General features: G+C 38.7%; 1 protein-coding gene across 23 annotated transcripts in view; it reads left to right on the forward strand.

The window, feature by feature from the left end:
* The window catches only part of LOC135986103 (poly(rC)-binding protein 3-like), a 525,102-nt gene that overhangs the window by 410,319 nt on the left and 101,145 nt on the right, over positions 1-13,638 (forward strand). The window lies entirely within an intron of this gene.

A 13,638-nucleotide genomic window follows, 5' to 3' on the forward strand; every position in this document is an offset into this window, starting at 1 on the left:
AACCAACAAGAAACATGATCTCAAATAATGATTCCTTACTGTAGCACCAAGACAAGCTTCCTCTTTGTGTGTGTGTGTTCCTGCATCTTATTTATTTATATCGTGTGAAGTGGTTTTAGTTTTTTGAGGTTTTTTTCCTTCTCATTTGGAAACTTTTATGTTGGCTTCATTTTCAGTGTAGGCAGTAGAGTTAGGCATCTGTGCCTTTAGGAATAAAATTCATTTTCCCCTCAAAGTAATTTGAATCTGGTTTTAGGGGATGATAAATACACTTATGAATGTGTACATGAAAGAAACATGAAGAAAACCCAACTATTAAAGATACTCTTTTGATTTAATATTTTCTTAGAGTTATTCAACAGATGTTCGAGGGCAATTAACAGAAAATTTTTAACAGCTACTCCACTTTTCTAGATTGAAAGGGAAACAGATAAATATGCAGATCAAGTCTGTAAAGTGTTTTTAAGATATTGGGGCTAGAAGTTAGAGAGTCATGGTACAGTACAACTAGTTCAATATGTGGAGTATTTGGGCTTTCCAGTTTTAGAATTGTGTGGCATTCTTATTTCATTTAAATAGGTGTTCCAATCCCTAACATTCTGTGATTCTGTAAAAGGGTAAAAAAAAAAAAAAAGTATTTATGTATCAAGCTCAATATGCATAATAAACATTCTCTATTGTTACTTGCTGATTAGGCAGTACAATGAGTTTTGCCATTAGCGGAAAAGGGCGTAGTACAATATACTATATATAAATATATATATATATACACACATAAAATATATTACATACTATATAAGTTATATGCAAGTATACATACAAAAAGTAGACTGCATATTATATCTATCTATATATATGTTAAAATTTCTTTATAATATGCACAGAATTTATGACAGAAAATACAGATACCATGGAATGTTATTGTCTTAGAATGGCCAAAATGTTTTAAGTTCTCAGAATAAATGAAAAATCTCAATCTAGGCTGTGAAATTATGCTTTAGCATCTCAAACAAGACTTTGTTAAAAGCATCATAGCCCCCAGAGTCATTTAAAGCAAACATGATTAAAAGGAGGCCTCATTTAGCATCAAGAAAAGCCCTGACTGGTTTATGTTGGTTTAGTGTCTTTTTTTTTTTCCCTCTCTTCTACATCAGTAGGTTTATGAAAACAGCATTATGGCTAAATGAATGTGTTTTATCTCAGTTTGCCATGGTTATGGGAGGACATAATTACTCACAGAGCCCTCCGTGTCCTGTTAGGACCACCCCTAAAGGATATTCCCTTTTTCCTGTAACTCGTGGGATGCAGCACTGATGTGAACAGACCTTCCTACACATGTGAGGCTGTGAGTGGCACTTCAAGAAAATGCACTCTAGTAATCTCGTTGCACACAAATGTGTTTAGTAACGTACGCACAGCATTTAGTAACCTGTAGCTTGGGAGACACAGAATAACCCATTTCTCTCCTGCTGTCCTTCCACTCTCACTCTTCTTGTCTCTGAAGACCATAAGCCTGCCAAGGAAAGGATTACATCTTTTGCTCTGTGAAGCACCTAGTACAGTTTTTGGCAATGTACATGTAAGGAATATTAAGGATCACTCGTATTAGCATGAGCAACATATTCATTACATAGCCAAAGCTAATTGTTTCCAAGATTGAAATGTTTAGTGTGATTACAAAAGGATATGTAGTTGTTTATGGGACATCAGGCCCTTTTAGTCCTCTATTCCAGATGTGTTAGTAATTCCTTTATTAGGTATTATTAATATCAATTTATGATACTCTTCATAGATCTTAACCATTCCACTTAGAATATGTTAGGGTACTTTACAGACAAACTTAAGTAATTCAGGTGCTTGGAGACACGGATGAAGATTCCTGTGCCAGTCATTAATTCTCTCTACACGGAAATGCCATTTTAACATCTAGAAAATAATTCAGGCTCTGATTTTTCAATTTTTTATATTTTTTTAATAAGACAGAATACAGTGAACTATCTGTTAGTCAAAAAATCCAAGAAGTAACCTGAAATAACATTCTGAGAAAAACCATGAATGTATTTTTAAGGAAAGGAATGTTTGTTAATTTTATAACTGAGAGCCAATTACTGTTTCAACACACTGGGGTTGAACATTCGAGTGTGATCAATAGCCCACAAACATACACATATTTTCAAGTCTGTAAAAAGACTTGTCTTTCCCTGCCCCTAGGTGATCTAATTATTGATGAAAAGCTGTTGGTACTTCCTTAAATTGTTACAGCTCTGGGCAAATACTGTGATACAATCCCTGTTCTTCCACCAAGCAGCAAGGTGCCTGTGCTGTATTTGTCCCCTGAAGAGTTACAGTTTTAAACATAAATCCTTAAACACATATTACAATGCCCCATATTATTTATTCTTCTCCTTCCATCCTAGAGTCTCCTGGAAACCAGGACACCCACCTGCCTGCCTTGCAGGCCACTCTGCACAGTAGCACTTTTTGGAAGGCATAATCCATAGTCTTCCTAGTTGATCCTCATGTGTTTTTGCTCTTCTCAGTCACCCACTTTCCTAATTTAGAGCCATAAATAATGTTTTCTTCCTGCCCTTCTGCTCTTCCCTCCTTCTTGCCTCTTTCTACAAGAGTAAAGTATTTTTTTCAGACTGGGTGTTCAAACATCTGGCTGGCACAGACTGTGATTGCAGAAAAGAAGGATGTGTTCTGAAAAAAAAATACAGGATGTGATAATCTTTTTTCAGACTGTCAAAAGAGATATGGCTGACTTTGAAACAGTCAGCAAAAGTTGCTTTGACAGCCTCTGGGGTCTGAAAATGCTCCCTGAGAAATACTGATGACTGATTATTAAAAGAAAAGACAAATTTCATGAGACAGCTTCCTTTCCTCCTCCAAATATCAGGAGTAGATATATTGTGGACACATTTTTCCCTGAATGCAGAAAAAAAAGTCATGTACATCTAGAATTTTCTATAGCATGTTTATTTCTCATATAATCATTGGCAACAATCTTTTGTACAGTAGGTTGTTTTGTATGACAGCAAAAGAGAAATGCTGGAAAGCATTTTCTCAGGCACTTCCTTATTAGCCACTGGCTAATAATGATGTCTTTTTTTGTGAGGTTTATCAATGCTGACCTTGTTAATAAAATTTTAAGTACTATCGCCAACTAATCTGAATTGTGTATTAGTGACCAGGTAACACAGATAACATTACACAGGTAACAAATAAAGTTAGCAGGCCAATATATTGCAAATACCACCTAGAAACACAAGCTCTGCCTTCATCACAAATGCTGGGGCTTTGGAAGCAGAGTCATAGGAAAGAGTGCTGGAAGCCACCTCAAAAGGTCAGATAGTGCAGACCCGCTGCTGTAAGGATCAGCTTTCCTTAATCATAACCTGAAGGTCATCATGTTCCAGTTTGTTTGAAGAACTTCCTGCCTGCTGTGGTCTACAGTTTGTTGCCCTTATGAAGAGTACTGGAGTTGCATTCCTATTTTTTGTGTGTGTGTGTGTTTTTGTAAAATAGTGAGAATCCGCTCTGCAACTATAGCAAGAAGGTGCAGAGAGAGGGGCAATTGCTTGGATATGTCAGACCAGGCTGGATTTACTAGGGAAGGGAGCAAGATGATATTTTGGGGGTTCACAGGTTCAGATTTACTGTGTCTTGTGACAGCAAAATGTTTTTCCCCCCATTTCCCAGAGCTGGGCTGAACCATTGTCTGATACCTGTTTACAGCTTCACACATGATAATCAACACCTCAAACTCTACCTGCTGAGCAGTAGGCAGCCCAATGCAGACCTCAAAGCACAAGGTATGCTCAATTAGCATCTTGCTCTGATCCTCATTAACAGAAAGGTGAAGGCTTTCTCCCCGACCCTCACTCTTCTAGGAGGTGGTGAAGCCATATAGGGTGAGTACTAAGGCTGGTGTCTCTGAATGGAAAAGATTTATCACCTGCTCAGGTGCATGTAGTGTCAAGTTTTCTGGACTACTGATGTAATATTATAGTCTATGAGCAGGCGGGTGAGGAAGGAGGAAGAAAACAAATCTGTCCAGCACACAGTGGCAGATGGGACATAACCTGCCTCTCCTCAGCTGGGAAGGCTGACCGGGGACTCTTACAGCAGGGGGCTGATGTACGGTGGGGAGGAGATCAGACCACTGAACGCTGTGGTGCAGGTGTGCAGATCTTCAGGCTTTGTGGATCTGCCTTGGCACAGTAACAACCCTCTTCCCTCCTAATGTGCGTTAGCCATTAGTCTTCCCTTCTAATGTGTGTTAGCCATTAGTTCATAGCTAAACCCAAGGAGTTGTGCTCTCTACATTGCGGTGCTGCCTACAGATGCTCTGTGGATTAGGACTGTGCAGTGCTTTGACACTTATGCAAACTCCTTCAGCAGCTGCAGTCACGTACAGATGGTGCAAGAGACTGCGCTGCATTCAGGGAACACAGCTAGTCAGCTTGCAGGACCTTGGGAGAAGCGCCTGGTCTCCCCTATGACCTTCTTGCTACTGGTTGTTCCTCATCACAAGACCCAGCTGGGTTTGTTTCATGTGAATAGGCAGAAAGTTAATTTGTGATCTCTGCAAACGCACTACTTGGTTAGGATGGACACGTAGTGCAAGTGACCAACGGAGATACTAAGGACTGTGAGACCGTGAGAAGGACCGTGATTTAAAGTCAGTCTTCTACTCCTCTTTGAGTCAGACTCCTCAAGGCAAATGCAGTGAATTTCTTCAGTCAGCTGCGTGCTGTACCAGAGGCTAATTTCTGTTTGAATGCATGATGTGTGAGTAACTAACCACCATCTTTCATAAAGAGCTTGTGCATTCCCATAGAAAAGGCCAGAATCTGGAACTAGCAGCTGAAGGGATAGTTACTGCCTTCCTCCTTGATAAGAATATGAAAATAGATGTATAGTAATTTAATCAGAGTGCAGCTGTTTAGTTTTTCACTTTCCTCTTCTATTGGCTGTTTGAACTGTTTCTTTTTCCTGGAAATACAATTTTGGACAAGTAGTCTCTAGCTCTTCATTTCCAATAACAGTCTTCTGTTCTTACTTCTACCTTCTCAGATGATTCCTGTTGCCCTTTCAGCCTTGGTGGTTGTCATACACTGGATTGTGAATTAGTATATATTAAAAAAATTATATGGACATGTAGTCTTTGGTACTTAAGAGGTCTTTATCCCCTGCAGAATCTACGTGACCTGTAATAGTTAACACATTTCTTGCAAAGACTCCAGGGAGGAATGATCAATCTGTTTGTATAACAGAGAAATGAATTCACTTGCCAAAGATCAAGCAAAAAGTATCTGGGAGAGGGGGAATTAAACAAGGTCTATTATAGCCCGGTTTGGCAACATGTGTCCTAGAACAGCCACTGTCTCTGATAAAAGCAGTCAGAAGCATTCAAAGGGTTGTTTAATTTTGGCAACTGCAAAGGTCACTTCTTGGAAGCTAGTATTGTCTGTGTGTATTATTTCTTCTTTATATTTTTATCCACCATTTGCTTTTGATCTCAACTCTTTTTTTTTTTTTTCATTATTATATGAAGCATCAGTACTTCATCCAAAGAACAGCTAAATTCTGGTAGAAGGGTCCACAGTAACTTTCATAACTATAACAAAAGTGGTCTGAGGTCTCCAGTCGATGTAAATCACAGGGGAGATTCAGAATTGCATTTAAATTAGGTTGCATCCTCATCTCAAACCTTTGTTGCATTTTCTCTTTGTAATGAGCTGGCATTGCAAAATCTTTGTTTGTTTCAACACAAATGTGATGGGCTTGTAGCTGTCCAGATCTGTCAAATACTGATGGTTGTCCCAAAAGCATCACCGTAGGACCTGCCAGGCCAGCAAACACACACTTGGCAGGTTTTGCAGCGCTTGTGCTTGGCTCAGTGAATCCAAGGCGAATGGTGATAGTCCTGAGGTTTCAGTGCGTTGCCCACGTATTGACTGCAGGACATCACGGTGGAGGAATGGTAAAAACAAAAAGGCCCCAGCAAGGGTTAACATACTGTAATGACTGCCTGAAACAAGCACTGTTCAATAAATACTTTGTGTAATTTGTATAATACATTCTTCTGTTAATGAGCTGAAGCTGGGGTGGTGTGCAGCTGCTTGGAGGCAGGGGAGGATTGAGGGGGGATTTGAAGCTGTTTGACAGTACACTCAGCTTCTAGTAATCTGTTAGGCAATTTTTAATTCACAATATTTTTTCAGCATATTTGTTCTAGTCCTTTTTCCACCCTTATTTAAAGTGTTCCTAATGTTTTAATTCCCACCCCAATGGAACATAAAGTGAAGAAACAAGGAAATGAGTGGAGATGTGTGAAATGATGATCTTAAACTTAACAAGCCTGTTTGTTTTTTTCAAGTTGCTGAATAAATCCTCTGTGGTTTATGCTGCAGAGGTCATTGCTCTGCAGTAGGAAATGACTGGTTACATGTCAGTATTCTCCAAGAGTTCATCTCAATTACTGGATTTGTCAAACATGGCAAGCTTGAATGACTGTGTGGTGAAAATAGCACACAGTTTGACTATTAAGGTAATTGGAGCATTGACATTTAACCGAACTGCAAGAAAATTGCAGTAATAAGTCTGAGGAGCACAACCACAAGCAAAGCAGAGAATAATATTTTTATAAAATCTCCAGTGAAACTGGTGCTTTCTTGTGTTTTGATTAATGCAAATTTTAATATAATTTCAATTTAAATTATGAAATTAAAAGGAAGAGAGAATTCTTTTTTGCTTCTTTTTGGAAGAAGTATTAATATTTGTATAATTGAAAATTCCATTAATTTAATATACTCCCTGGTGCAACTTTGATATTGTTACATATAATCTATGTATGTATTTTAATGTCCTTCTAGAGTATATACACTACACAGTTAAAAATTTATGTATGTATATACATGTATGTGGAGATCATCATGCGATGTTCACCACAGAATTATGTTCTAAATGTGTCAGTTGTTTACTAGATTTCCACTTAATACTCTACCTTTTTAATCACCTGCTTGTGGGCTTTCAAGCCTGATATGTGGAAAAAATTCATTGCTTTGGTAAATGCAAAGGAGCTTTTCTAAAATAATTTAAAACTCATTTACTTGTATCCATCTGCAGTTAGATTTTCATATTTTAAATAAGTTATTCTGATCGTAAATTTTACATACATCAAATTCTCTGAGATGTATTAAGACTTTGGAGAACAGTATAACTATCAATCGCTTTGCATAATTTAGATTTGTATTTGTGGATCTGACTGGGTTTTACAGTCACCAAAACAGTATTTCAGACAATGGCTTAAGCCACCGCCTCTTCCAGTGTCTCTGGAGTAGGGATTGGAATAATAATGATCATTTATGACGTTAGTCTGAGGGGGATCATTCTCAGGTGAGTTACCTGCGTTTTGGCATGTTAATTTTACCTTCTCTGAACTTGAAAATATGTTATCTGCCAATGATGGGAGCAAGGTGGAAATAGGGAATCTCCTATTCCTTGTGAAGTAAACCAGATAGATAGTAAAATAATTCCAAAAGAGAAGGACAAGAGCATAGTACAAACAATGATATGTCTAAAATACCTTAATTATGTTAATTTGTAAGTATATTCTCTGCAAAGTAGTTTAGGGGTGCAGAGTGTGATTTTTCCATTTCCACAGTAACATCTTAATTATTGTGATATCACAAGAGCACAGAGCAATACTTTTAAATTTAATCTGTTACTTGCCTTCACTTGCTTAAGTCCCATCTCCATAGAGCAGTTGAACATTGTGCTTAAATCCATCTCTCTTGTGTAAATGTAAGGGTATGTTTTAAATCCTTTCGACTTCAGTGAGACGCATACAGGTAAGCCATTAGCTCAGTAGAAATAAACCTAAGCATAAATTCAACTGTTTTACATAATTTGGGACTTGAGTGATCCAAAGCAGTGCTTAGTCACAGCCTAAGTACAGATTTTGGGCAGCCTTCCATAAGGACGGACTTTCCAGTATTTCCCTATGGAGAAAATAAAGGAGAATTCAAGGAAATACAGCAGACGCTTGGCTAACTGTTTGCTGACCTTAGTGTGAAAATGGAGTATTTGTTAGGACCAAAGCAATATATTAGGGGAAAAACAAAACCAAAACCAACCAACCAAAAAAAACCAAACACAAAACAAACAAAAAAACCCACCACAACAACAAAAAAACAACCACAAACCAGGTTCAGGCGAGAATTTTAATTTCTTTTCGTTTGTTTGTTTTGCTGAGGGGATGAGAGACCTACAGGCTATTCGTGTTCAACGTTTTGAAGCACATTGTATAGAACCAGTTATCTCCTTCTCCTCTATCACTTATGTAAATGCAGTCAATGTCCTGAAGCTGCTCCTGATCTGCTTCTAGTGCAACAGAGATCAGATGAATGTCCCCACAGAATGAGGTCCTGTTTCAGAGCTTAAGCGGCACTAACCCCACCTAATATAAGTCCGTTTACTTTGAGTGTCATGGCTCATTCCTGTTGTCCGTCTCCTACTGTTCTTGCCAGCTTCTCCTAGAATTTAATTCTGAAGATTCAAACTCATACTGAAATGTTCCTCACAAAAAGGGGCTCAAGTAAAATGAAGTAAATAAATAAAAAAAGAACATCAAGCTGTTCCGTTTTCTGGAATTCTAGTGGCTGAAAGTGGAAACCTCAGATTCATGCACATAAGAAGAAACTCCTTTATTAAGCATTAAACAGTTTGGACAATTTTAGCTGCCAAGGTTAATGTAGAGTCCCAAATCAGTCACTTGGAACATCAGGCAGAGAGGAAGGATTATTTGACTGTCTGCTATTCAATGGAAATGGTGTCCTCCAAAGGAGAAACATCCATCCAGTTATAGGAAAAAAGCTTCTGATTGAACAGTAAAATAGCTGTAAACCAGCACAATAGCAAAGTAGTTTGGAAAAGTTTTTTTTCAAAGCTTCTCAAGTAGGAAGGGATCAGGTAAAAACTGGGAGCAGCCTTACCTTTCGGTCCTTGGGCAGAGGGATGAAGGCAGCGTGCGGTCCGACAGCAGGAAAGCATCACAGCCTGTGTTCGCCATTCAGCCTGTGATCATGATTTGAACTTTGGGAAGATGGAAACTGATGCAGAAACACCAGATAACAAATAGAGTAAATCAACATCCAGCAAAAGGTTGCCAGCAGAGATCTTCAAAGCAGCAGGAGGGCCTTGTAGCAGTTCTACATTTTCAATAGGCTTAAAGTCTGAATGCAGCGAAGTAATATGTTGTTCTTGGGAGTATGAAAGAAAATCCTAGGGAGGTCTTGCAGTGACTACTAAGCAGTCCTGTCGCTAGAGACACTTGGACAGGCACCAGTTGTGTTAGGACTTCTGAGACAATCTGCAAAAAATCCAGGTGGAAGAGCACTGTCTCCAAGATACCAAGTTTAACTTCTGATTACTGGCCCTGCAAAGAAAAGATGTCAGCCTGCAAGGCCTAAAAGTAGTAACTCTAAAATGTAAGAGTACAATCGGTCAAAACACATGAGGCTGATTTGCTCAGATTTCATTCTGATAAGTCTGCAAATTTGCCCAAGATCCAAAGCTACGCAGGTAGCTGCCTTACTAGGCAGAACTGCCTGTCTAAGAAGAAATTTCATCTACTTGGTGAAATGATTTATGACAAGTTTCATTCCAGAGATTTTTTCAGTGACTGGGACAACAAAAGAAAGCCAATTGCAATATACTTTATCAAATCCTTTTGTGGATAACCTATATGGAGTGGATGGGGAGCAGACCTGGGCTTTGCTCCACAGGCTGTGATTGAAGACCTCTGTTGATTCAGGCTGAGGCAGTTTAAGAAGTTACTGCCAATTACTTGCCCTGGCTCTGCTGGGATTCCTTATCCTTGAGGTAAAAATAGCAAAAAGTAAAGTGCCTGCTCCCCAGCCACTGCAGCTCCCAGCCTGAGGGCAGTGCAATCCGCTTTCAGGTTTAATTCGGTGTAGAGGCAGCGTGTGAGCTGAGGTGTCTGGGGACTTTGAATCACTAACTCATCAGATTTAGCTGTCCCGATGTGGTGGTGTGGGAAGAGGATGGGAGGACCAGCAACCTCTTCAGTCACCACTGTTAAATCCAGTGGGGATTGTTTTGCCGAGTGCTTACTGTCCAGGGTGCGGAAGTTGCAATGAACCTTTTCCTTCCTGCAACACAGTTGACCAGTATTTTGCTGTCTTCAGGGCACGAGGGGGCCCTATATTAGCTAGTAACAGTAGTCATCTTCTAATTGACCTTCTTTAATGAGTTTTCTTGGAAAAGACTTGGCGGATAGGAAGTAAGTATTAAATATGAGTAGTAAGTAAATAATCACTAGAATGGAGCACACTCATCTACCTACATTATTTAGTGTTTTCTAAAAGATAAGATTTTATTTTGGCTTCTGTAACCATTTCAGGGCAAAAATAAATACTGTCAAGTGGCAAACAGCTAACAGTGCAGTCAGTAGGTATAAAGCAGTTGTATAATTGAAAGCTGCTTCTGGAGTCATTTTAAGAAACTGTCAAACTCATTGAATGTAGTAAGCATGAAGGTGTGTTTATCTTGTTTGCAGTTCTGTGATTCTTCTCTTTTACCAAATTTTAAACTAGAGATTAGATTATGTTTCTTGTTGGGTGGGGACAATGTCTTTTGCAGACATGGAGATGTCCAGAGGACTTAAAGGACAGGGATCTAAAGTTTTGAAATGACACTAGAAGATATTTTGTGATCCATCATGTAATTTTCACAGGAAAAGATGGACAAGTCCATGAACCTCATTCCTTTATTCATGCTTAAATGACAGTAAAGCTTCTAAAGCAAACCATATCTACTTGTAAGGTGAATACAGGCTTGATGTAGAAAGGCACTTCGCCATTAGTGTAGTGCTTAAGCACATGCTTAACTTGGAGTATAGAAGCTTGCGAGTAGCTTCTTGAAATGGAGAGGTAACCTGGAGCTGCGTTCAACACAACTCAAAAGCTTTTTCAAGGAGGAAAGGGTTGATTTCCCCTTCATCTTCTCTGTGAGGGACACAACTGAGCCTCCTTTTGTAGGAAGGATTTTCACTGTAGCACTCAGGGACAAGCAGGGAAGTAGGAAAGGCTTGAAGGAGACTCCCAAGCATGTGCTAACACACTGCTACCATGAGACAGCATAATTTAATCATCTTGTTTTCCACTAAAATTATGTGAAAATGCTTTTGTTTTATAGTATGGAAACTTTGAGACTTTCTGCTGAGTTTTGCTTTTGCATTTTGAATCCCCTTGAAACGAACCCTCAGGTCTGCCAGATTATTAGCTTCACTCATAGCCAAAGAAAGCATTCACACATATAAAACCCTACAAAGTCAGAGCTCTCTTTCGTACTGACTTATTATTAGCCTCTTCTTATTAGCAGAACTCTCAGCTTTCTTTGTTGTTATTTTTTAGTAAGGGAAAAAAAATTGCTTTTATTTTTAGATAAGTTGGGTTATTTAAACTGAATGTGACATTGAGGATTCAAAGAATCCTGTGCAGTACATTTTAAGCTGTTGTTTTTAATGAATTCTAGTCACTAGGAAATACAGTTATCTAGGTCAGACTTTTTGAATATTGTTTTTCCGTGGCTGCGCATCCTGCTGTGCTTTCTCCAAAATGAGCTCCCCAATGATGTCTTATTGTTTTACTTTCCTACATCTTCCTGCAATACCTTTTCTAACTATAAATGTAGGTTTTGCTTTGTTTTTCAGTACAAATGTACCAATGGCTGAACCAACATCCACCCATCTCGGAGTCAGTCCTAAACTTTCTCAGGGGGACAAAGGGAAAGGGCATAAGATATTTGAAAGTTGTATCCTTGATTTGAAATTTTGCCTCCTTGGAAGGAATGGAGAAAAGATGATCAAACCAGAATTTATTATTGAATTTCAAAAGTACCAGTACAACTTCTTCTTAGCTATTCACAGAAAAAATTACCTTATCCATACAGCAGAACAAGACATTGCTTGATGTCATGGAGAGGCTCTTAGAGGTTTCTGAGTATTTCAGATCTCTCTGACCCTTTAACAAGACATCTCTAGCTATATCCTAACCCATCTCTCAGTATGTTTCCCTGAGAGACTTCTCAGTGCCTTAAACAAGAAAGCATCAGGCCTGTTAGCCATGCTTACAGGAGGGGACACTGCGCAATAGTCACCCAAGATCAACCAGCAGATCAGTGGCAGAATAGGAAATTGCACCAGTTTCTCTTCAGCTGGCCATCCTGCCCCTTTCTGATACCACATTTTCTTCAACACGTTACATGGATTGCGCACATACCTCTGTGATCATTAATAGAATACCATTACTCAGCTATGTATTTTCTTTATTTGATGGACATCATTCTCCACTCCTGGTGGAATGATTACTCATGTTTCTAGAGTAATCTAAACAGGTAGATGTTTTCAGCTTCTGTGCTTAGTGATAATTTTATTTTAATTTGATATTGTGCTAAATAGAAATTATATAGCCTTATCTGGTAGCAGACACTGTGCGTGAGCCGATATGAAGTTCATGTAAGAGATTGTGGTTTAGAGACATTCAGTCAGAATACAGTACAGCAGACTGAATCCACTTCATTGTCTCCACATACAGTTATTTACACCAAATATTTATGCAACCAGTGCCTAAGCACAAATCGTACTGGAACAGCATGTTGTCAGGAGAGAACAATTTTTCACCTAATAATGTGAGGTAAAAACATTCTTGTGCAGCATGAAAAGAACTCATCGAGTCCTTCCAGTGTAATTCCATGAACTGGGAAATTTCTACAGAAAGTCTTACATGGACTACACAAAACTGCAATAGCTAATTAAACTATCGCATGCATTTTCTTAAGTGTACCCTGGGCAGGGAGATTCTTTTCAGCTCATTCAATAAAATAGTGTGTCAGAAAATTGCCCTTTGCACACACACACACCTGTAAATAGTAGCGTCAACTTTGTCTTTACCAAGTGGTTCTTCTCTCATGTGTTTTTTATCATCCTAGAAATATTAAAACTTGTTAGTAACGTAATTGTGGCAACTTGCTTTATGGGATATTAATTTCTGACAGTGATGTAGCAGATCAACTTATAAGCAGTTGAAAGGAAAAGCCAATTTTATTATCTAAATGGATAAGAAGAAAAAAGCAGAGAAAAAATGTGGAATTTAAATCAGAACATGGATATTGAAACTGGAGAGATGAGAAGAAAGCTGGATGATAGCTGACTGAAGGTGTTTCTAGAGCTGCTCACTCAGTGCTCCCTGTTCTGGAGCTCACGTCTTGGGGGTCCTGGACTTCCCGTCTCACTGATGTTGATGGCAAACCTCAAGAGTTTGAAAACGAGGGCTGTAGCAGAGAACTTGATGAGCAGTTGCTCTTCAAAGATTGACTTTGGGTCGATGGGGTGAAAATGTGGCTGGAGGATTTCTTTTTCCCGGAGAAAAGAAAGGCTGTATAGAGTCACTGGTGCCTAACCTAAATAAAACTGATTGATCCCAAGGAGTTTTGAGTTCTGTGAATGCTAACTTGTATTATTTGGTAGTGCTTTTATGAGTCTTAATTTTAATAGATAGATAAATAAATAAATAGAATACTGCAGCTTTACTAGAAATTTGCAGCTGG

Source organism: Caloenas nicobarica, chromosome 2 (assembly GCF_036013445.1).
Source record: "Caloenas nicobarica isolate bCalNic1 chromosome 2, bCalNic1.hap1, whole genome shotgun sequence".
In the NCBI taxonomy this organism is placed as follows: Eukaryota; Metazoa; Chordata; class Aves; order Columbiformes; family Columbidae; genus Caloenas; species Caloenas nicobarica.